This window comes from Rhipicephalus sanguineus, chromosome 2, assembly GCF_013339695.2.
Source record: "Rhipicephalus sanguineus isolate Rsan-2018 chromosome 2, BIME_Rsan_1.4, whole genome shotgun sequence".
NCBI lineage: Eukaryota > Metazoa > Arthropoda > Arachnida > Ixodida > Ixodidae > Rhipicephalus > Rhipicephalus sanguineus.
In genome coordinates this window covers 97,015,374-97,041,250 of record NC_051177.1, presented here as the reverse complement: position 1 = coordinate 97,041,250, position 25,877 = coordinate 97,015,374, and positions in this window count along the sequence as shown.

Genomic DNA, 25,877 nt, shown 5'->3' with positions numbered 1-25,877 from the left:
GCATGTGCTACCCAACACGCTTTAAATTGAGCCCAGATCATACAAGTTTCCTCTTGTTGCGTTTCAATTCAGAGTGGTACAAAGCTCCCTCATTTTATTTTATTTTATTTTTTTATGTAGAAGCACACAGGCAGCTCCAGCATGTATCACAAGTACCCGTTCACTCTTACTGGCTCAGCAAAGGAAAGGTTTGATAACCGCGCAACAAGTCAAGCGTGAGTTCTGGTAATGTCGTTTATATTAATTAAGATTAGGCGTCGTTTGCAGTTACTACAGCAGGCACGCAGCAAAAGTAATCCGCAGCAAGAATAAGGCACGCCGCTAGAACACAAATGTACAAGAACTGTAGATTCTTGGATATTTTGTTGGGCTAGTGTGCGCATGTCAGAATCTATATCTGTCAGCGCCAAACGAACGAACACACAGAAGGAGAGACAGAAAGGAAGGATGAAGCGCTCATCCTGTCTTTATGTCCTAGTCTCTCCATGACAGCTGCGGCTTGAAACGAGGATGCTTAATACAACTATTGCAATTGCATGAGAACCCCACTTTGTACGCACTGAACACGTGAGCACTGTATATCCCCGCCACAGTGGTCTAGTGGTCATGGCACTCGACTGCTGACCCGAAGGTCGCAGGATCGAATCTCGGCCGCGACGGCTGCATTTTCGATGGAGGCGAAAATGTTTGAGGTCCGTGTTTTTATATTTAGGTGCACGTTAAAGAACTCCAATGGGTCGAAATTTCCGGAGCCCTCCACTACGGCGTCCCGCATAATCATATCATAATGATATATTATTATTATTATTATTATTATTATTATTATTATTATTATTATTATTATTATTATTATTATTATTATGTGAGCACTCTATGCGCGAATTGCATAGCCAGGTGGTATGTGTCCCTAAGCACGCCCTCTTATCCGACGTATCGCAGAATTCGAAATTTTCGAAAGAAAAGAAATTAGGTTTGACAGTAGTCGCTAAAACGTACAAAGCTTCCAGGAATGCAAGTCCTCGTGTGCGACTCGCTTGCTCGCCTGCTAGCTTTGCTGGCGATGCGCTGTGTTAGTAAACAGGCTGCATCGGATTCGATAGGCGGCTTGAAGCGGCGGCATTTCAACGTTACCTCTCCCGGAAAAGGTTGAGTTAGTAACGCCGGCACGCAGGACGAGGGTGCAGGTTTAGTGGCGGAGAGAAGGATGCCGAAGGGGCAAAGCGGTAGTAGTCGATGGCTCACCAAAGTGCGGCTGACTGGGCTTTGCGCGACGAGCCAGCGCCGCTCGCGCTGCGACACACAAAACGGCCGCCGCAACAGCGTTGCTTAATTATTCCCCGGAGGGCCATCCAGGCGCAAGTCCCTCACACCGGTGCCCAGCGGCGGCCGAGCCGTTTATTCTCACTTCGATCGGAATTAATTACAAGGCAAGCCGGCGCCGCGTCCCCTGCCCCGGCCGCTCTCCACAACAATAGCACTGCACAGCGGCGACAAAACACAGCGACGCGCATCCGAATGCGCCCACACCAAAAACAATATATATATATATATATATATATATATATATATATATATATATATATATATATATATATATATATATATATATATATATCGCAAACACAGAGTGGAGCGGAAAAGTAGAGCTCTTCGAACTCCATACCACACTCCCGCTCCCGACCTCAACTCGCCCAGCTCCCTCAGTCCCCTCGCCACCGTTACTCCCTGCACTCGCCTTTGCGTACAGCCTCGGCTGATTGAGAAAGTCGCGAAACTGGTTGCGGCCATTGTGCGGTCCACGAAGTTGCTCCCCATAAAATGTAGACGTTGGCGGTTTCTTTCTTTGTGCAACGACGTTTCCAGCTTCGGGGAGAATGCGCGAGGGAGGCTGGAGGAAGAAAAGAGGCCCTCCGCCTGATTAGCTGTGAGCTGCAGGCGTTACGGCGTGGCAAAGCGCCCCCCTGTGTTAGTACTGTACAGCGACGAAAAAGGAAAAATAAGACTGACACGAATTTGATGAGACGTTTGAAAGCTGACTCCATCGTCAGGCGCGTTCGATAGTTCATCATCGCGTTGCTGTTGCGAGCTAAGCTGCTGACATTGAGCAACATCGATTTATCTGTGCAACGAAGTCTGCATTGCGCCACAGCGTAAACTGATACGGGTGACAAGCTAGAAAGTTACATTTTTAGGCACACTCGCTCTGTCTGTCGCCGGCTGGCTGATGTCGTCATACATAGACCAGTTTTTAATTAGCGTGCGTGTGTAAAACGTACCGACGCAGTTCAAACAAGGGAAGAAAGATTGAAACGTATCAAGCCCTTTAACATCTTGATTCTTTCGGTTTCACAGAAACGCTTTTCAGTTGGAAACGCATGTATATGAGAGTCCCATATATAAGAATACACTTGAATGAGAATGAATAATGCGAGAACTATCGCTCAATATTTACAAAGTGATAGCCACAGGCTGCTCTTATTTGATTTTGTTTCACTCGCGGTAATGGCAGGCATAAATAAAATAATGACGAAGTTTCGTTCTTATACAGCCAGTTAGGTAGATCGCCGGTCTTGCATAACTTTCGTAACACGAGTTTAATTACTTTTCCAAACTGCTTACCCGTATTTTAATTAACTCTCACGTTTCCTTATCATTATTTCGCTGAAAGCGCTTCGTTATCCCCAAGCGTTACCGCAGCCGGCGAATTGCGTAAAGTTACTTTCCGTACTTGTACCAGCTCTTTCTCAACCATCTAACGCACATCATCATGACTCTTCCAAAGAACCTATAGGCTCCCTCTGGCTTTAACCTCCGCCACCTTGCCGACAGGCATTCATGCCAACGCTCCCGATGGCGTTCTTTCGCAAAATCCATCCGAATTGAGGCAAAGCCGCTCAGAATCTATCAGAATCCCCCCCTCTGACTAAATGCGCAGCGCCAGCGAACGAGGTAAACTTTCGGGCATTTTGCGTGGCGTGCCGTCACATCATCAATCAAGCGAATCCCTTCATACCCTTCTTCCTCTCCAGCTCGTGAAGCGCGCCCTCTCCTTTCATGCTCTCACGCGTTTTCTGCCCGGCCAGTCTGTCGACTGCGCGTGGCCCAGCCAACCCCAAAACGACAGCCGGTGCTGGTGCAAACAAATCAGCGAACACGCTGCCTGCTTTCGCCACAGCGCAGGGAGAACGTCACCTCCTTTTCGGACTCCGGCATCTCTCAAAGCGGCGACGCCGTCGTCGTCGAAGCTTCGGAGTTGTTTGGTCTCCGTCAGACACGGCGCCCTCTGTATATATACGACGTCCCGAGGCGAGACGCAAAGATTGAAGACCCGTCGGCCGAGACTAAAGCCCCGTTTCAATCGGTCTTACTCGGCCCGGCTCCACATCTGCAGTAGGGTGTCCTTGCGTGCCTCCCCTCCGCTCTCTTGAGTTCGCCCGTCTTTGTGTTTGTTTTCAGCCTCTTTTGATTTTGTTTGGGTGCGTACTCCGCGTGACAGCGCATGCGAATAGCGTGGAGAGGTTATTTGCTATTATTAGCGTAGAATATTTCTTGTTCTTGCTGGGCTACGATTAGCATCAGCAAGCTGGGCGAGCTGGCAAATTAGTTAACATGATAGGATAAACGTGCAGCGCGGCACAGACGAAGGACTAATACACAGACGACACACGAGCGCTCGTATAGGCTACGATTGCTGTGTTTCTGCGTATGTGTAAGAAAGAGAGCCTGCGACAATGCGCACGCGCGAGTCTGCGCATGAATGCGTGGAAAACAAAAGCTTCCGATGTCGTTGAACTCGAGATCTTCAAGGTGACATGTCCTCTTGAATTGTTTCTAGAAAAGTGGCAGTTTCGCCGCAACAGCGAAGCAATGAATGCGATTGCAACAAATTGGAACGTTACACGAAGAATGACATGCAGCTCGAAACTTGCAGCGCGCTGGACAAGCACAAAGGACGCACGACAAGGACACACACAGAACAAACGAAAACTAAGAACTGTCACAGCTCGACAGTTGCAGTGCTCAAACACAAAGGGGGACGCAAGAAAAGAACGCACAGGTATACACAGAACGAGCGCGTACTAACAAATGTCACAGTTGTTACTTCTTTGCGATTGAGCAGCGCGCTGCAGTTGTTGACTACGCACAACCAACTAGCTCCTACTTCGGCTCTTCTAGCTAGCACGCAAACGCGGCCACTATAGCGGGCGAAGTGACCTTCGTGCGGCCTCTAGCTTCAACGCATACTTTGAGGTGAAACGCAAGACGTACAAACCTCCCTACCTCACGAGATAAGCGGGCGAGCACGGGCGACCACGCCTTGTAGGGCAAAGTAAAGGTAGGACGTGCGCAACGTTACTAGAAACGCTGGACGCGCGCATCCTAACTCCCGCGAAACACGAACGGGGCGACGGCATGTGATGATGATGATATGTGTGGCCAATTACCCTTTGTACCGGTAGACTCGCTGTTGGTGTCTTGTCCTAATAAAAATAAATAATAAATATACCGGCCTTCATCAGGGCGCTGATGCCCTGATGAAGGCCGGTCCCCTGCTGAAACGTCGGATTAATAAAAAGTTTTCGTGTTGCACGTCCTCTACCTCGCAAAGAATATATATATATATATATATATATATATATATATATATATATATATATATATATATATATATATATATATATATATATATATATATATGTGTGTGTGTGTGTGTGTGTGTGTGTGTGTATTCTGTAGATCATGGTACAGCACAAAGCTGCCGAGAGTGTCCATGTAAGTGCTATCGCAATCAAAGTACTGCATGAATATTCATCACTGTCCTTGCGCTTGTTGAAACTCGTCCAGTGATGCCGATACCGTATTTCGTGCCCCATGTTTTAGGAAACTGAAGTAGGCTAACTTACGAGGTAAGCTCAGCCTAAATGTTTCGAAACAAAAGAAAAGATCTGTGCCTATTTGTTAGGTATTCTAATTACACGTCATCACGTAGCAGACAGTCCACATGCAAGAGTTCGCTTAACTGGGCTGGTTGGTGCATGATTAAGAAGAGAGCAAACAGCGCTAAACACGGGACGTGAGTGAGCGTCCACATGCAGTGAATGAGCGTCCTTTCACAGGTGAAGAAAGATGAAGATGTACTGCTGCTGCAACGAATCAAAACATACAGAGGAAAAGAACTGTGCTGATGCAGTTAGCATACCTTCGCCCAATTGCTTATGTTTCTAGCCATTACGCCATTGTACAAGGAATTTCGCTGTTATCTGGCATAACTGTTCATGAACTAAATATTTTAAGGTCAATGTTAAACTTAACTGAACCTTCGATAGAAATTTTAGTTTGCACTGAATACCAGGCGCAGTTTCTTTATAGACCGAATCACCAGAGGCCGATCCACGACGCGTGAATTGCCGTGCTCTCAAATGCCCAAAGCATAGGTTGGCCTTTCGTGGCAATTTGCCCGACCTCAGAACCCCAAGCACTTCGCTTTCAGCGTCGCGGTTCCCCGAACGGCGTGCGTAAAATGTACGAACAGCTCTGGTAATGGTTAAGTCGAGTCATTTATACGCACACGGCTGTTTTCGAAGACTGGTTTCTCGACCGCCGCGGCCGCGGAATCGCGAACAAGTGAAAATTGCAAATTGCTCTCGCATCTTTGATGCCTCTTAAACGCGCTCCTGCAATCGCAGCCTCCCTTTATGTGCTTGGCCGCGTGAAGTGGAGAAACGGGGTGTGTTTCGGTAAGCGGGCGTTGCAATTCAGTGCCTCCAATTTGTTCCGAGCGAGTACAATAAACTTTATCCAGTGTGGCTAATACGATCAGCCGTTTGGCTCGTGCGAATTACGTCCTATCGCGCAGTGTCGAGTTTGTTCTGTGCATTACGTTCTTCGACAAACGTCGGTAACGGGTGGGTATCAATGAGGAAAACCTACACCGATATGTAGCACGATAGGTGAGCACGTCGAAGACAAGAAAAAAAAATGTCTTCGACAGGAGAAAATGATACGACTTCCTCATAACTTTCGCCACAATTTAGCTGGAGGCCGTTGATCCTTTAAACGTACGCACTTTGCCACTAATTCAAAACGCAGTGCTCTCTAGTCGATGGTGAAACCTAACCATACATTTTGCTCATGATAAGAAGATTGGGCGTGCAAACACGGACACAAGAGAGAAATCAAGGCCCCACAAACGCCGACTAGCAACTGAATAGGCGCACAGCGGCGGAAAAGAAAGTAGGCACGAAAGCTTTTCTGCGCATGTCCAGTCAGTAGGCGATACCTATCAATCCGGCACGCGTGGGGATCTACGTGAGAAATACCTGTCCAGGCATTTTTTTTTCTTCTTTATGCAAAGTTAATAGATGGTTGTCTCACGCATGTTCTACCACTATTATCGATATGCCATGTCTCAACCATTAGACGCGTTTCTTCATTCCTGTGTCTGTACAAAACTGCGCATTCATCGAATTTATGAGTGCGTTTACACTATCGACAGTGTAAAGTTGCATTATTCTGGGTGAGGGAAGACTTAAAGGGGTCATGAAGCACCCCTTGGGCTTGTTGAAAAAACACATACTGTGGAAAGCTAACACGGCTATGAACTGCTCAGACAAATATTACAGTCGTGCGCGCCGCGTAAAGGCCACAAGCGGAGCGCGAAGTTGCCGTTTCCCCAGGCACCCTCTTTTCAAACAGAGGCCGGTTCTCACTCTCGTCGGTGGGCGGGGCGTCTGCACGTTGACGTCGCGGATCTGCCAGTTTACGTCGCAAGAGACATAGCATGCTTATTGGCCGATAGCCGGCGTAAATCGAGACCGGCGTTCGGATCAGATGCGCTTCTTGCCATGGGGTGCCGCCACTTGCCGGCACCGCACTCCTCAGTACATGGTAGCCGCACTCACGCACGCGAATCACAGCGGGAGAGCGATCGCGTTTCATGACGCGCGCTGACGTAACTTCCTTCCCCCTTGCCATCTCTCCCAATGTAGCTTCCAGTGCGCTCGTCGGCACGAGAAAAGAGAGAAAGCGCTGAGAGCGTGCGCCAAACCCCCGTAACTCCGCTCATTCTTGACGGATTCGAGAAATTTTTGCGGCAATCGATTCGGGAGGCAGCAAACTCCGATACTGAGGTCATTAAATCATTACTTCGAAAAGTGGTTCATGACCCCTTTAAGGCATGACATGGCTATACTGTTTTTCTACAACCTTAGAACGCTTCGACGAGAAGTTTAACAGCGGTATCGAAGGTCTAGGAAAATACTGCCAGCATACGTGGTTCTTCTGAAACGTTAAGGGAATGTCTCGAAATTGTATTCCATCATTCTTAGGCAAATCTTTAGTAAAATTCAGCCCTACTTCATTTAATTCAAATTTTTCTTTCACTGAGCTAACCACGGATTCAAAGTCCTCACCACTACTAAAAATCAAGCAATCGTCCAAGTAACGAAAAACCCTAATAACATAATTACCTAACTCATCCCCTAAACGTTTGTCAATCTTGCAAGGGTATAAATCACTGAGAATCGGAGCAACTTTAGGACCAACTCAAATTCCCGATTTCCGCACATAAACGCCTTCCTTCCAACCTACCAGAGTCAACTTTAATTACACGGAAATGATTTCTAGAAAAGCCCCCGCAGCAACACCAGATTTATCGGTGAATACTGTGTCATGCACTTGTTCGTTGCTACAGTCATTAACACATTTTAACAACCCTTCATACGCCGACTAACAGCCCTTCAGTTGTTAGTCGGCGTTTGTGGTGTCTTGACTTCTCTCTTGTGTCCTTGTTTGCACGCCCAATCTTTTAGCATGAGTACGTATCAACTAGCTCAGCTCCCTGTTATTCTCTACATTTTGCCCAGCAACAGTGTCAAAACAGTACACAAAAGCGTGTCGATAATCGTCACTAGTGAACTGGACCAGTGGCATGAAAAAACAACACAGAAAAGTTTTGGCACTAGGCTGAAAACATGGCGTGAGGGTTAGCGTGTTCTATGCTGCGCATGCACACTGTATGCTTAGCTAGGTTAATAATAGAGTGCGCAGTCACGCAAGCATTCATTCTAGGTTAGTGGTTGCTACTATTCAATCGTACTCGGACATGAGTGTTCGTGTTGACAAGAAGGAACACCCCATTCTCTCGCCAATAACGCAGAAACACGATGTCTGCATGGCATTAATAAAAGGTTGTTACAACTGTCGAAGTTTATGAAACAGCGCGATGGACGTCGAAAATACTGGTGGCCGATGAATCGATTACCCCTTACAGCGGCTACAAAAATTTCACATATTAAGCTACAGGCGAAGCTTGCTCAGGAACAACTTTTCTTCGCCCTCCTCTTATGTAGAGATAAAAATGATACATTGAGTTAAGGAAAGTAGAAATGATATATTGAGAACTTAAGGCAATTAGATAAGGTAATGTTTGGTTCACATATCTCTCCTAGCAAAAGAAAGGGAGATAGACGTCGTTGTTAGAAAATAGAAGTTGCATATATTTCTTTGTTTTCGTCAGTGATGTAGACGTAGCAAAAACGTTACCGCTCTGCAAACGGGCATGACCACGTGCCTCAGTTTTCTGCCAGTAATTGGTGGTACTCCTTGCGAAGATAGCCTGACGTAACAAACAACCCCGACAAGCGCGAACGCACCCACTGTCCCCTCTCCAGCACTGAGGAGCACTGTTTTTCTTCGTCTTCTTCTCCTTTTGCGAACCTCTTTACTCCCCCTTCGTTAGTGGTCGTAGAACTACGTTTCCCCTACCCGATAAGCTTCATTGCGTTGCCTCAGTGGACTTTGTTTTTCCCCGTTTTGGCTTTGTCGTCTTTGCTCCACCCACTTTTCCTTGGCCTTCGTGCTTTGTGTATCTTTCTAGGTGTCTCTTCTTCTTTTGTTCTTTTTCTTTATCTGCAGAGTCATTTTGGACGCAAGACCCCGCTTCGCCTGCCTGCACCGCCGCACCATCTTTCTCTATTTCTATCTCCTTCTCTTTTCTTCACCCTCGCCCTCTGGACTCCTATATAAGGCCACGACCCGGCCCATAAAGAAAGATCGTCGCGGCCGTGGCTAGGATCGACCCTTGACAAATTACGAGGCTTTGATGGCGACTTTGGGGACGCGAGTACCCTAAGAAACGACTCGTTTATATTTGCTGCTCGTGCCAGACCGCTTTCATAGCGGCGTCGGCTGTTCAGCCTTTTCTCTATAGGCTTATTTTACTCTTTTTATTCCATCGCTTTTCTTTCCCGATCCTATCGCGGTCTCTCTCTCTCTCTGTCATCATAAGTGCGGCGTAACGGAGTTCAAGCCTTTCCCTATGTAAAGCCCCTCCTCTTCCTTATTTTCCTCTCTCTACACGTTCAGCCTTATAGACTACAGAGCGTAGCCCTTAGAAGGGTATAGCCCCGCCTGTCTTTAATTTCCTGCCGCGCAGGCAGCGGTTGGCCGGCCTGGGCCATTACATGCTTTTATAAGCAGCGCGAGTGCCGAGGAAGAGCGCTAGGAAGAATGGTCGGGATTTTCTAGAAACATCCTGCAAGGTTCTTTTGACAAAGTGGAGAGATGAAAGAGAAGAAAAAAAAAGAGGGTGGAGGGCGGCGTTATCGCCTTACGAACCTTATTGTCCTGCGAAACATCGTTCTATAGGGCGACACCATTGTACGCTGCTGGCTTAGCGCGCGTGTTTCTTTCCTTTTCTTTCTTTAATCTCGTAGATTGAAGAGAGGCTAAGATTAATGTGGTTTATGTCTGGAAACAGGCAAAAAAAAAAAAAAAAAAAGATTAATGCCTTGCTTGTCATCATATTTTGATCAATGCACGGGCCTCGTCCTGCCAAGTCAACATTGTTCGAGGCTGAGAAATTACCTTATCGCGCATTGTAAGCGATTTTCGTCGTGGGTAGGCACGCGCGGTGGTGACGTCGTGGTAACAGCGCTGCAATTTGCCGACGATGAAACATAGATTAGTAAAATAACGCTGCGTTGACCAGGAGAGCAATATAGAAAGACGTCCACGAGTCATTATGATTGTGAGACGTGTATCTTTTATGTTTGATGTCGCCGCAGCGTCATAGCTGTTGCTCTTTGACTGGTGGAGGTATGACCGAAGTTTTAGCCACAGCCCAATTTAAAAAGCCACTCGTTTACTAGTTTACCTTTCCAAGTACTCTCTTAGGAGTGTATACTTAACCCACTCAAAATTTCTTCATTGAAAACATCCAGTACTCGCTACTCGAATGCTACGTTCCTTTTCTTATTTTTTTGAAATTTTTTTCTGAACATAATTCGGCAGAGAATATTTCAGTGCAACGCTCGCAGACAGTTTTCTTACAAATTTCTCTTAGAATACCATGGCTTCTCCGTATTCAAAGCTGCTTCAAGTGGCATCAGCTACAACAGAAACAATGTTGATGAACGTTAACCTGTCAAGTTATAGGCGATAGCGAGTGAACTAATCTATACAAACGTAATGAATGCAATGTGTACGGACACGTTTCATAAAAAAAAAAATACGCGCAGTATTAGAACGTCCAGCCATATCTAAAACTACACACTTTCGTTCCTTATAACATCAGTATCGCTGTTCCGTACCGGTTGAGCAAGGAAAAAGCAATTCTTCCATTATCTATAGAAGACTTGGGTGGTGCAGCAGGTCCATAACAAATTCCCAACTGGATAGAGCTGTCGAAATCATGAAACCGATGAGCCATATTTTCCTTCAGTAACAACTTTACAAATGAAATGGGCGAAACAATGTGGCAAAGGCAAATAAGAATTAAACTGTGTCTTCTTTGAAACGCTGGTTATTAAAAATACTTGAAATAGGAAATGGTAAAAAAATTCGGCATATCCCACTCATTCTGGGAGTCGATGCCATGCATTGCCACTTCACCCTATTCAGACTTTAAAAGCGGCGGAATATTTCTGGGATGTAAATAGGAAGTTGTGTCGATGGCTGCTTGGTATACATTTTTTAAACGTTTATGTAGTTTTCCGATTTTTCAGGGGAACCGAATGGTAAGTCCTGTTGATAAGGTCAGCGCACCTTTATTCGAGCGATTGGCTTGCGAAGACAAACAAAAAAAGGAGAGTAAACATGAACTTTAATCTTCGCAGTAACTTCTCAGAACTTCATGAATGCAGATGTTGCTTCATATTGCGCAATTTCTCTTGCTTATAATAGCTCCCCACAGCATAAAATTTTGTCAGATGCTCATGAATACTTTGGGTTGTGCATGGCTCGCGTATGGCTGAGTGCGCGAGCTTTGTACACACGTAGCAATGCTACGGCTTATCGTATTACTCAACTGTGAAATGTAGAACGCCACTAGAATAAATATTTTTGCATGCACTCTACTAGTAGCTACAGCTGAAAAAAAAAGGAAGAGATCACTTTCCAGTGCTTCAAAAGGCACAGTATTTCAAGTAATGTGACACATAACTGAATTATATCGAAAATAATGCTAAATAGTAATAAAATAACAAATAATAGTAAAAGATAAAAGCAGCAAACATTAGAAATTTATGTGTGTACCAGCTTTATATTACATAAATGTAGCTTGACATTCACAAGGAAGCATGTGAGTTGCTTCACGAACGCTCCGAACGCTATCGGTTTCCATTAGCGTGAACCCCCTGGAAACAACGCATACTGTATGTTTGCGTCAGAGACGTGCTTTTCGTTTTTATCAACAGCCGTTTCTTTTTATCGCCTCTTGGGTTAACGCGTAAGGAAGACAAAGCGAAAACAAATCGCTAGCCATCTTTCGCATGCTTCAGTGTATTCAGTTAGCCACGCTTCCTACCGAGAAAAGTGTCGTCATCAGCTGGATCTTCTTGGGTGATGAATTCACCTTACTCGGCGCAAAGCGATAACAATTTTCTGTTGTTGGCTGAATCGCAACGGCTGTCATACGGGGGCGTATGAAATATTCATCAGGCTCTTCGGAGAAATAATAAAAGAAACGCGCATGCCTTAGCAATCTTGGCGCATCGCTTGTCATGCATAACAAAAATGAAACCTTTATGTAAAATAATATATAAAAATTGATATTAATAAAGTGAACTTTTGGCTTCTGCTTGCGCAGTACGTACCTGCATGCTGAAGGTGCCAGGCAGAGGAAGAAAATTTGCATATTGATTCATAGGCGTCTAGCATACCAATAAGCCTCGATCTAAGATAGAAGTTTTGGTTGTGTTTGTTACGGCTTATAGGGACAAAATATCTAGGGTTTTAAATCAGACAGCAACTTAGCCAAAGTTGCGGGAAGCGCCTCCTTCGAAAGACGGGCAGTAACATTCAACTAAAACCCCGTCACGAGAAACGCGGCTTAAAAACTGAGAAGACCAACACGCGTTATTCCTCAACGTTATGCGGATCATTCTGCGGGGGCCTGGCTAAGGCGCATTGTACTTCTTGGCGGCGTAGTATAACCGCAGCCCGCGTGGGCGCACGAGTGCGCCCCAAATTGAGCGCTTTATCGACGTTTGCAGACGTCTCAACCTCCGGTGGTGGTGGTGCAAAACTTTATTTGTGCGAATGCCAAGAGTTTTTTTTTTTTTTTCAATTAAGAAAGCGTTGTGGGCGGCCATCAGGCTTGCGGTCGTGGCGTCCAGGCCGTGCCTAGATGCGACGACCTCCGCCCAGGTCATCAGCCGAAGTTGGAGATCCGGTCTGGTGCTGGCTAAGCAAGCTCCCACTGGTGCGGACTTCTTAAGTGCTGGCGTCGCTTGTCGCTCGGCGTCCACGCCGACAGAGACGACAGTAGCGCTTCAGGTGGTAAAGATGCTGGCTAAAGAAATTTCACAGGTTATGCCCGCTGTCAAACGACAAGATCGTAAAGCTGTCTAATTAGTGTACGCAATTAACAAGCGTTCACAGATTCACTAATATTCTATATATAAAAAGTGGATTTTATGCCGGATTTGCTTTACAGAGCATCTTTTGATGCGGGTGGAATGAAGATATTGTCCAATTTTTCAAGTACTCTTCACTTTCTTGTGTTATTCTGCCAATCGGTATCATGATATCGTGTTCAAAAAACAAATGGAAAAATAAGAACTTTTATGACGATATTCTTACTTCCAAAGTAATGCGATTCCCGCCATGACGGGTTATGACATACAAATTTGAAGTGGGCAAAATCAGGTTTGCCCACTTACGGGAGAAAAGGCAAATACGAGCAGGGTTACAATATATATAGGCCAGTGCCGCGGGAAATGATCAACACGCAAAAATACGGAATGCGGACGCCAACACGTCGGACACCGCTACAGATGAACCAAGCTGAACGCGCACCTTTGACAACGCCTCTCAGTTCATTTTAACGGCGAAGCTGTCATGTCAGGCCGTAAAATGACCATGGACACCAGATAACTATCATCATCAACTCGTATGTGCCACAGAGGTTGGGCAGATCCCACTACCCGCCACTGGCCCACTGAAAATGAAGAAGGCAACAGTTAGCCCAAGAAATGGCTGCGAAGCGACAGCGGAGGGCCATCAAAAGATAAAAACACAGGAAAACATAGAGAGAGAAAGAACTAGAGAGAGAGATGAAGAAAGAAAACGATAGAAAGAAAGAGAACCATAAAAATAGAGAGGAAACTTTATCGGGCATAGTATACGTGCATTTAAACCTAGGAGTGTTAGTCAGCGCCGATCGCCGACATGGCTGCGATCGGCGCTGACTAACACTCCTAAGTTTAAATGGACAATACTTACCCCGTAATGTGAACGGGAGGATGACCGCCGCCGTGGCTCAGTGGTAGAGCATCGGACGCGCTATTCGAAGGTGGCAGGTTCGGTCCGTTGCGGCGGCCAGTTATCCCTTCGTCCACTTTACTTTCTTCACATTTATATCATAATTACTGCAAATAATATCTCCTATACATTCCTTGGCATTATTGTCTGTTAGTGCTCATTAATACTTTCATATATATGTTTTGAATGGACGAACCATGTGCACTCTGTTGTTTCTTTTCTTGCCTTTACACCCTACATATTTCCTTGCAGCAGTCAGCAGTAAACTGCGCTCAATTGATTGTCAGCGCTCGCGTTGTGTGCTCCGTCTCTTGTGTCCAGTTTTTGCGCTTTTTTTCTTATTCAGATACATATAAGGCTTTCACCTGAATAAGTACCTCAGATAGCCTCTCTAAGGCGCCTTTTGCTGTTCAGACAACCTCTAAATCGTTTTACCAAGCACAGAAAGAATGTCGTGCCTGTTGTATATAGATATCTGTCTGACCTCATCTTGGGCATCCTAACGGTCTACAGTCTTGCGGAATGAGGGTATCTTGGAGTTTCAGCAGAACAGCTTGATGCGCTGCCATGAAGTTAATATCGCTTTGTTGGTCTTTTGTGGCTGCTATTACAAATATATGAGTCTATGTTCTTGAAGCATAAGCATCATCGTCTCAAGAAACCGTCTTCTTAACGTCGAAAGCAAACATTTCACAGTGCAATCAGACGCGCGATATTCGCGTGTAAGGCGTGCAGTCGCACGTCTACCCGCATTCACGCGTAATCCTGCACCCTCGCACGCAATATCCTCAAATGCACGTTAACTTTGCCGCCCCAAAGAAGAAAGATGTTTACCAAATCACAGCTAACACAAGACAGCTACTCAACTGCAAGATACGTAGTATAGCATCGATCCCCGCGCTGCGAGGCGTATGAATAAGATTCAGTACTATTTTAGGAAAGCATAAACGTTACCGAGCGTCTGTGTGCACGCGCAAGAACATCGTATATCAAGCTTCTGGGGAGGCATAAATATGCGTGGGGTATTTGGCGTGTGCATTTCGGCTCTCATGTCTGCTCGTCGCTTTCTTAACTTCTATTTCATATACAGCTGAAGGCCTTTTTCACTCTATGCCTCCGCCTAATTCATTTTTGCGTTTCTTACAATCCTTATTTATGCATACCGAGTACGTGGCTCCCCAGACAGCCGTTCGCTCTTATCGTTCTGATGCATCATTGCAGCGGCAATGCATGAATACGTAACTTCCAGCATAATTAACGTACGTAAAGCTGTTAGTTAAGCACCGCCATTATTGCTTCTTTAGAACTGTATTCACGGCTGAACCGTTGCACATTAAGGTTCTATTTTACTGGTAGTTAGTGGACGTAATATATTATAGCAGCAGCCTCCATTAGCGTTGAATTATCGATCTGCTGCATCGATTTCATGTAAGTGCTGAAAGTGCACCATAACTGCGCATCGACAGTAACGTAAAAGACGGGAAATAAGTTTTAAAAAAATAGCGTAGCTTGCATTGGATGCGCAATGCTAGAGAGACAGCGGTGCTGATGGGCCGGCCCCTATGTAGACCTGGCTTTTGCTGTTTTGCTTAGTTTTGCAAATTTTCTCTTTATTTCTTCCTCTATTTCTTTGTCATTCTCTCTTCCCTTTGTTCTTTTTTTGCCTTTTCTCTCTCTATGTCAGTCGCTGGTTCTCGCTTACGTCCTCCTTCTTTCTATCCTTTTCTGTCTCTATCTCTCACTCTCTTTCTTTCTCTTTCTTTAATTCTCTCTCTTTCTCTCTTTCTCTTTCTTCATTTCACTCTCTCTATTTCACTGTTTCTCATTCTTTCTATGCTATGTTTTACTCTCTCCCTTCCTCCTTTCCCTACTCTTCACCATCACATCTCTCTTCCTCACGTTCACTTCCCTTTCCAACCGCCTCGCTACACTATACTATACAAGGTTGTGCTACGCTCTGCTATCGTGCCTGGGTAGCCGAGGGCACGCTCGATGGCTAACACGAGTGTGCCCTCGGCTTGAGCGCTTATTGTCGCTATGTGATTGTTTGCTTTATTTGTGCTCTTATTGTACACTGTAATACTCAGTGTGATAAATACCATGAAAGAAAAAAAGAAGTGCCTGGGTAGCCGAGTGGTTACGACGCTCGCCTTCGGATCGAGGGTACGTGCGTTCGAATCCCGCCTCGTGAATAAACTTTCTTCGCCAAGAATTTTGATCTTTCTCTTTCTTTTTTTTCTCTCTCTCTTTCTTTGTCTCTCTCTGTGTACTCGCTCTCTCACCCATCCGGGTTATTACAGGTTACGACGGAAGAATCGGCGCACGTGTTCTTGGAGCGAAGCAGAAGAGGACGAAGATGAAGAGGAAGTTGTGGAGAGCGCGGGCCGGTTCATGATGATGATCATTTCTTTTTCCGACAGACAAATTATGGCGAGCTGTTAAAAAGCGCACACGTTTTTTTTTGTTTATGGCTTATTAACTGTCATAGAAAGAGCATCATCAGCCTGACTGCGCCCAGTGCAGGGCAACGGCCTCTCCCATGTTCCGCCAATGAACCCGGCCCTATGCTTCCTGTGGCCACGTTATACCAGCGAACTTAATCTAATCTGCTGACATAACTTTCTGTCTCCCCCTCGCGAGTTTGCCTTCTCTTGTAATCAAGTCTGTTATTCTTAATGACCAGCGGCTATCTTGCCTACGCCGTACATGTCCTGCCCATGCCCATTCCTTCTTCTTGATTTCGACTAAGATGTCCTTAACCCCCGTTTATTCCCTGACCCACTCTGCTCTCTTCTCGTTCCTTAAGGTTACACAAATAATTTTCCTTTCCATCGCCCGCTGCCTCGTCCTCAATTTAAGTTGAACCCTATTTGTAAGCCTTCAGGTTTGTGCTCCATTGGTAAGTAGCGGGGAGATGCCGCTGTTATATACCTTCCTCTTGGGGGATAGTGGTAAACTACCATTCATGATTTGTGAATACCTGCTGAATGTGCTCCACCACATTCCCCCTCCCCTCCACCGCTGAACCGAGTAAACCGACCTTAACACTGACGAAATGAATGATAATCTGACGAGTATCCTTACGAAGTGCGCAGTAGAAGTCGGAGGTACAGTAATTAAACAGACAACCGGCAAGCTCTACAAGAAGACGAAAAATTGCATTAAGAAGCGGCAAACCATGAAAGCCTCAAACACAACAGGCAGAATAGAAATGGCAGAGCTTTCGAAGTTAATCATTAGGCGTAAGGTAGCCGAACATGTATAATATGGAGACAATTGAACGTGCTCTAAAGAACGGGCAAAGCCCCAAAGCGCTGAAGGGAAAACTGGGCACATGCAAAAACCAGATGTATGCACTCAGGAACAGGGAAGGCTAGCTTAGTGAAGGCAACGCAATGATCAATATAGATAGGACAGTTAATATAGCTGAGAATTTTTTACAGAGATCTCTACAATTGTCGGAACAACCAAGACGATAACGCAAGAAGCAGTAGTAGCTCAGAGGAATCGGACATCCCACCAGTAACGAAAGAGGAAGTAAACAAAGACTTTGAGGCAGTGCAAAGAGGCAAAGCCGATGGTGAGGATCAAGTAACGTCAGATCAGTTGAAAGATGGTGGACAGATTGTGTTAGAAAAACTGGCCAACCTGTATACGAAGTGTCTCTTGACGGTGAGGGTACCAAAATCTTGGAAGAATGCGAACAACGTTTTAATCCATAGGAATGGGAATCTCAAGGACTAGAAAAATTACAGGATGATCAGCTTACTGTCCGTTGTCTACATGATGTTTTACATAGATATTAGCTAATAGAATTTAACACCACTTTAGAATTCAATCAACCAAAGGACCGAGCAGGAAATCGTACAGGCCACTCGACAAAACACCATATTCACACTATCAATCAGGTGAGAGAAATGCGCAAAATATAATGAAACCCTATATGTAGCCTTCATAGATTACGATAAGGCAATCGATTCGGTCGAAATATCAGCAGTCATTCAAGCACCGCGGAATCAGGGCGTCGACGAACCGTATATAAAAATGCTCGAAGATTATTCTGCAGCGGCTCTACAGCCAGCATAGCTCCATAAATAAAGTGAAAAATTCTAATAAATAAGTGTGTAAAGCAGGGAGGCACGATGTCCCCAATGCTGTTGACTACGTGCTTGCAGGAGGTTTTTCGGGGCCCTAGATTGGGAAGAGTTAGGGATAAGAGTTAATGGAGAATGCCTTCAGTAACCGGCTATTTGCTGATGACATTGCATTGATGAGTAATTGCGGGGACGAATTGCCACTCATAATTACTGAATTGGAAAAGGGAAAGAGAACGGCAAGTTCGAAAATTAACGGAAAAAAAATTAAAGAAACGTGCAACAGTCTCGGAAGAGGGCAGCGCTTTTCGATAGGTAACGAGGCACTGAAAGTGGCAAAGGAATACGCCTACTTAGGACAGGTAGTGACCGCGGAGCCGAGGCACGAGACTGAAAAAAGCAGCTTGAATATTAAAGATTCCGCTGTGCATAAAATCATATCTGGAGATTAAAAAAAAACGAATATATAATAATAATCATCATCATCATCATCATCCTGACTGCGCCTACTGCAGGGCAAAGGCCTCTCCCACGTTTTAATCAACCCGGTGCTATGATTGCTGCGGCCACATTGTGCCCGCAAACTTCTTAATCTCATCTCCCACCTAAATTTCTGTCTGGCCCTCCCGCGTTTGCCTTCTCTTGGAATGAAGTCTGTTTATCTTGATTACCAGCGGTTATGTTGCCTACGTACTACATACCCTGCCCAGGCCCATTTCGTCTTCTTGATTTCGACCAAGATGACCTTTACACCCGTTCGTTCCCTGATCCACTCTGCTCTCTTCTTGTCCCTAAGGTTACACTTACATTTTCCTTTCCACTGCTCGCTGTGTGCTTAATTTAAGAAATCGGCAAAAACGAAGGCAAGTATCTTCAACTTGAGCAACATGGTGCGACCACTAAATTATTCATACGCTGCATACTTATGGTGTGGCATCACCTCACGATGGTGCACTGTACGTAAACAATTGCGCCAAGCACACCTACGAAATCGAGGCTAGAACATTAACATGCTCCCAGTGGCTTTACAACATTCTTTTTCTCAAAACGAAACACCTACTTACTGTTGCCCACAGCTGTGGGCCCATAAAGTTACCTTAGGGCACGTCCAAAGAAAATCACGATCAGGCTGTTTTTACTATACAGTAAAAATGAATCTAGAAAACAGCAAAGATTGGAGGGAGGTTCTTTAATTCGTTCGCAAGAATCACAAGCTGTTAATAACATGCAAGTATGTCTACCGACAACAGCACCTATTACCCATGGTTGCGTTTGTGCAGCTTTTGGATATGTAACAAGACGCACGCAAAAATTAGCCTGAACTTCTATGAGACTATACTCAGTAGAATGTAGCGTGACCGAGCATTCCCGAGTGCCTGTCATCACGTGAATTCGCGAGATTTAGTAATCCCGAGTGAATCAGGGCGCAACCACGAATCTGATCAGGCGAGTGCGTAACTTTTAGAGAATGTTGGTGAGGTTGGGTACCGGCAAGTCCGACTACCAAGAGAGAGAGAGAAGTAGGTGAAAAGGAAGAGGCAAGGAGGTTAACCTGGCGCGAGTGACCGGTTTGCTACCCTGCACAGGGGTGGGGATATAAGGGTCGGAAAGAGGAGAGAGAGAGATAAAATAAAAACAAAACAAAAAATGCACACATGCACACACATGCAGGACGTCCTATCAGAGCCGTTCTGATAGACCGGTTTGGCGCAGAAAGCGCATTAGCGGCTGCACAGCCTTCTTCTATGGGGCAGTGAACCATGATAATCAGCTGATCACCATAATGGCGGACGTTTATACCTAACTCAGAACGAAGAACTTTCTGGCAAATTGTCACTCTAGTTTACTGCGCCTTGCGCGCGAGGTCGATCTTGTGACTCTGGGCAGCTAGTGCAGTTGAAAAATGATAATAATAAAAACAACAACAACAAAAAAGGAGGGACGTAAGATTTGACAGATATAGACCTTTCAAGTAGCCAAGAATTACAAATAGCGGTTCTAAAATAGCACGGTTATCATGTGGTTGTATTAAAGTCGACTACATAACCACCGTACAAGAGGAAACTGCCGCGGGCACAGAATTGTGACGTTGCCAAGACATGGTGCGAATGGTTCTGTGATAGACATGTGAGCGCCGCTGCTCGAACAAGGACAAGGCGCGCTTTTGTTTTCTTCTCTGAGCACCAGTACCAACCACATTTTGGTGGTCTTCGAGCATGGTCGTTGATTGTAGCATCGCCGCCATATCATGTGAAGGAGGTGAAAGGGGTAGCCTTCGCCAGCAATCGGCAACAACTCCTCCTTATATTCATTTCAAGAAAATTAAAAAAGAAAAGGAGGCAGAACTTATCACCCTGTTTATCACTATTCCTCCTCGTCCTCCTTTACACTTCCGTAATATACTGCGGCGTGCTTTATGAACGCAATGAGGACTGTTACAAGAAGTCGTGGTTGTATTACCACTAAAAACATATCAACGCTGTGCACAGCTCGGGGAAACGATCTGGTACCGATTGTTCTCATTTTATGAAATCTTGTCCATTCTACACTTGCATGAATATATAACAACGATATCCAGTATTGTGAATAACGTAACTTTAGCTTTTGAAAGCATGGGAATAACAGTGACCACAGGATAAATTTGCGGCGGGTGTATGAACAAATGTGGCCGCTTAGCACTTGTGTGTGTGTGTGTGTGTGTGTGTGTGTGTGTGTGTGTGTGTGTGTGTGTGTGTGTGTGTGTGTGTGTGTGTGTGAGTGAGTGAGTGTGTGTGTGTGTGTGTGTGTGTGTGTGTGTGTGCGAGCGTGTGTGTGTGTGTGTGTGTGTGTGTGTGTGCGTGTTTGTGTGTGTGTGCGCGCGTGCGTGCGTGCGTGTGTGTGTGTGTGTGTGTGTGCGCGTGTGTGTGTGTGTGTGTGTGTGTGTGTGAGTGAGTGTGTGTGTGTGTGTGCGAGCGTGTGTGTGTGTGTGTGTGTGTGTGTGCGAGCGTGTGTGTGTGTGTGTGTGTGTGTGTGTGTGCGTGTTTGTGTGTGTGTGCGCGCTTGCGTGCGTGCGTGCGAGCGTGCGTGCGTGCGTGTGTGTGTGTGTGTGTGTGTGTGTGCGTGTGTGTGTGTGTGCGTGTGTGTGTGTGTGTTTGTGTGTGTTTGTGTATGTTTGCGCGCGTGTAAACAAGAGGGGTGACACAAGGAAGGACATATTTAAAGGCCATTTCACCGCGCAACCCCCGCTATACTAAATTTCAGTTTCGCGAACCGTAAATTTACGCCATTCGCCCTTTCACTTCTACCGCACTTTCATCGCTTCAGCTTTGGACACCTCTGCTTTATGATCGCTGCCGGTGCTACACCTTTGAACGTTCTTTACAACGCCCACAATATGGGCGATTCAGATATCCGCTGTAAAAGTGGCAAAATAACAAAGTAAGAAGAATGCAAGGCACTTCTTCTCGTGTTCCCATGGCAGCCATCCTTTGTCGGGGAGCAACACAGCCTGAAGCGGCGGAAAGCTGGAGATATAAATTTGCGCTGGATTACGGTGGCCACGCCGCGCCCAGCGAGGCGTCAAAGCTCTCCGGGGAGCGGGATTGGAGCGGATTTGTTCGAGCACTGGCGCGTCTCCTAAGCCGCCGCCGCCAAAGGAAGAAAACCCGGCGCGCTTGCGACTTCTTTAATAACTCCCCGCCGCTCGCAGTTTTAATCCCAGCTCGTACTTAGTCGCAACGCTTTAGTATTTAGCCATAATAAACCGTTGTTTCATCGTTTGTATCTCTATTATTTTTTTGTAAGTGTGGCAGTTGATTCTTCTGGCGTTCCATTTAACGACGCGTACTTAGCGAACGTGTTGTCAATCTTGCGGAAGCAACGATGTATTTTGTAATAATTAGTTGCCTGCTAATAACCTGTCATCGCTAAGGGAAGGGTTTCTTCGTGGAGCTTTTCAAGAAGTATTAGCGTTCGCAAGGATTTTTTGAGCACTAACTTTTTTTTTAAAATGTCTTTCGGTCCGCCTTTCCCCTCTCATTCATTCGGCTTGAAAAAAAATGTTTCAAAGTAAGCATCCTAGACCATGGCTATGCGGTAAATATGCCTTATCACAGACATGACGGCTGGGTGACGAAACGCTTATTTGAGCTGGTTTACTTTGATACCAACTGGGCAACCTTGGCCTTGCGAGGGTGCAGGCGCTGAAATTTCTGTACCAAATTTACCTACGGTGCGTTGAGTTTGACATGAGCATGACTACGACATTACTGTAAACATCGTAAGTTATGCACGTCCCTAGCTTTAACACATATGTAATCGAGGTGTTCCCCACGGCCTTAAAGTGTTTCCTGATAGTCTCGCTTTGAGTAGTTGGCTCACTCCCAAACACTCGCGAATAAAGAAAGAAACTGCGTGTTCGTACGATGTCTGGGTACCTCTCAGGTATGACGCTATTAATCATTATTTCGGTTGAAACATGCTGCAATACAGAGATCGTTTAGCTGCTGTTCGAGAAATTGAATTGAGATAGTCTGGGCTTGAGATTGTTCGTAGAGCTTCGTTGCGGAGAACAGCGTGAAAATACAATTTAAGCACGTATCCAGCCTTTCTTTTCTTTCTTCTTGCTTTCTTTTGTTTGTTTTTTTCTTATGAAACGCAGGCGTAGGAGAAAAAGTTCTTCCCTCCTATGTACGCAAAACTTTTAGAACGTATGCCCCACAGAACATGTTCAAGTCCCACTACTCACTAGTGGTCGACTAAAAATGAAGAAGGGGACCCACGGGCGGCCAACACCAATTAAAATTTCTGGACGGACGTAACCAATAATTGAGAAAGACGTTAATGAACCATCTGGACTAACCCAGCGATAAACACTGGGGCTGCACGTTTCGGCATGGCTGGTTAAGCATCTGTACGGAATGCTTGGACGGTGTTTTTTTTTTTTTTGTGCTGTTTTGCTCATTGAGTCGGAAGCCTTGCGTCGGCGCTTATTTTTGCAGACAGTTAAGAATAGGCCGCATGTGTTTTTTTCTATTTAATCTTTAACGACAACAGCACGATAAAGGCCTCCTTTTATGCGGTACTAAATAACAACAATCGCTTTCTGAATACGTGTGTTCTGGGAACAAGTGTTCATAGAACCATTTTCCCGTAGCACCGTCGGTAAATTTTAGAAGCGCATATTTCTGGTTCGTGATTAAAGCACGTTATTCAGCTTCCCGCGTAATGGTTGTTTCGTACGGCTCGCGTTGGCGGTGTCTTTATTGCAACAACTGAACAGTTCCATACGTTAACATTTACATTACGCAAACAACCAAACGCGGCAGGAATTTTACTAGCACTATTCAAGCTTCACTTGCGCAATACACTGAGGAATTATGCGAGGTTTATGCACTTGCGACGCGCGTTCCTTCTTATGTGGAGTAAGTTTCGAGGAACTGTTCTTTCAGCAATAATTTAGTGCTATGTGGCAAAGCAAGTTCGACTCGGAGCGATGGCTTGTGAAATACATTGCCACATGATGCGTGACATCAGCTGCGGTGATGGGTGGTCCGAATTCTAAAAGCATTTTTTGTTCACAAATACTCTTTACCCTAGGCCATTGAGCTTGGCTAGAGCAGGGTTGCCATCGGTGGCTATTTTTCGCGAAACTGGCTATTTTACGAGCCCGTCTAGCGAGGAAAACTTCATATTGGCTCCACGGCAGCAATGTGGCTATTTTGAACGTCTGTGTTGGCGCATTTAATTGTCATTTTTATTATTCGAGGACGAAACAGCAAGCAAGACTAAAAAATAACCATTGTTTTGAATTAAGCTTTTGGGTTGTGCTAGTCAACGTCCACGCCCCCCCCCCCCCCCACCCTTGCTTCAGTGGGCATGGTGCGCATTGAGGAACCAAACACGCGACGTGACCGCAAGGACGGAGTGGTAGAGTTGCATGCATGTGGGCAGACACGCTGCTGACGCAGCTTGCCATCTATGCTGACGCTGCACTCCAGTTTCTAAAGCTAAAGCACAGCGCGAGTTCTTTTGTGAACTTCACAAAAAGAGATATCCACAACAAAGTGGAGCCGGACTATCCATCTTCAACCGTGTTTCGCTACTTGAAGCTAGGTTGGTATTGTCTTAACTCTACCAATCAATTTCAGTCTATGGCTTCAAGGAAAAGCAGCCTCAACGTTTAATATTCTTGCTGAGTTGTTGGTCCAAAATCACTCTGCCAAGAGCTCTGGCTATTGTAAACAAACCGCATGCAGGCGCTCAGAACCTATTAAAAATTTTCATTTATTTGCAACTTAGCTGTCACCTCAAGACCAAGCAAGAGAAAAAAAAAATATGAGGGCTGTTAATTATGTGTTTCCTTATTCAAAATCATAATGTTTATTTTTCAATAATAAAAACTCTGTACATAATTTTGGAGGAAGATGATGCGCAAATACGACAACGCATAAAGGAGAGAGACGAGACATGCGCACCTGTAATCTCTTTCGTTCGTGTGCTGTATTATTAGCGCGTTGTCTTTCTTTGAAAACAATGCACCAACTAGCACCCCAGTATGTAATTATCACTATTCATGGTCTATTCATATTATCGTTTTTGTTCTGTTTGGCTACAAATTTGGCGCTAATATTAAACTAAATGGTTGCTTTTGGTGGCCTTTACATTCCGTTTTCGGCTCCTTTTCAAATTTTCCCAACGCCATCCCTGGGCTAGTGATGTGACAGGTATCAGTATTGGCCGAACAGCAAGGCTGAAAGTGCTGCTATTACAGGTGCGCTGCTCTAACTCGAACGGTGCTGTGCACGATACACTGTATGCAGGCGAACTCAAGAACGGCAGTGCATCAACTTTCAAGTGGCATTCTGTTAAACAAGTTTTGTCGAAGATCATTGGATTTATTGAAAAGTTTTTAAAGGGAAGGATGCGGTACTGTCTTCCAGTGGATAACTTCCCATGTCGGTATTCCTTGGTACAAAAGAGTGGACGCTGTTTTAAAAGAAGTGTTCTCAAGAGCACCAATCAGCCACCGATTGTCTAGGAATGTGATTGGCAGCCCTTCCCGGTCGCTTTGGATTTCGCCACACCATCCACATGTAATGAATCACCTTAATCGATTCAAAGAACTTTAACTTATAGAATAAGAGCAGCATCAGTTTACCCTCTAGCACGAACAGTCCGAACTTGGCAAGACACCACTATATTATGCACAAAATGTGAAAAAAAAATTGACGACATGGAACACATTATTTGATCCTGTCGACGCTTTACTGTCGAAAAAAAGAAAAAGAAAGACTGTGCTATACAGCTTTCAAAAATTTATTTGAGGACTCATACGCGCAGAATATTCGCTGTAATAGCGGGAATAAAAATTTCTGTGGTCTTAGATGCCAAAACCAAGATATGACTACGCCCGCCTCAGTGGAGGGCTGCGGAAATTTCGATCATCAGGCATTCTTTAATGTGCTCTTGCACCGCGCAGTACGCGGGCGTCTAAGCATTTTGCCTCAATCGAAATGCGACCGCCGCGGACAGGATCGAACCCGCGACTTGCGGGTCAGCAGCCGAGCCCCGCAACCGCTACACCACCGCGGCGGACAAACCGTACTAGTAAACGACACCTTAAGGAGCCGGCCATCAGGATTGGTAGGAATTTTACGTTGAGGTCATCTCTTACGTGAAATATTTTCGTGAATACGTGCCTGTGCGTGTCTCTAGCCCCCCGTCTGCGTCGTCTTTGTGTGAGGCTTGGTTTGGGCGGAACCAAGCCAAGCCGAGAATGGAATTCGGTCCCTCGTGTGAATGCAACTTACCTGGAATAGAAAAAAAAAGAAAAAATGATGATGTTGAGTGAGAGTGATGAAGCACGCATCATGTTATGCGAAACAGCGCCGCCTTTAAGTTTTGCTTTACATTCACGCTCGTTTATTCGCTATCCGACGCGCGCAAGCGTATTTCTGTCTATTTCAATGCTGCGTAATGCACGCTCAGAAGTCCCACTTTTCCTTCTTCTTCTACATCCCCTCATTTATTCATATTTTA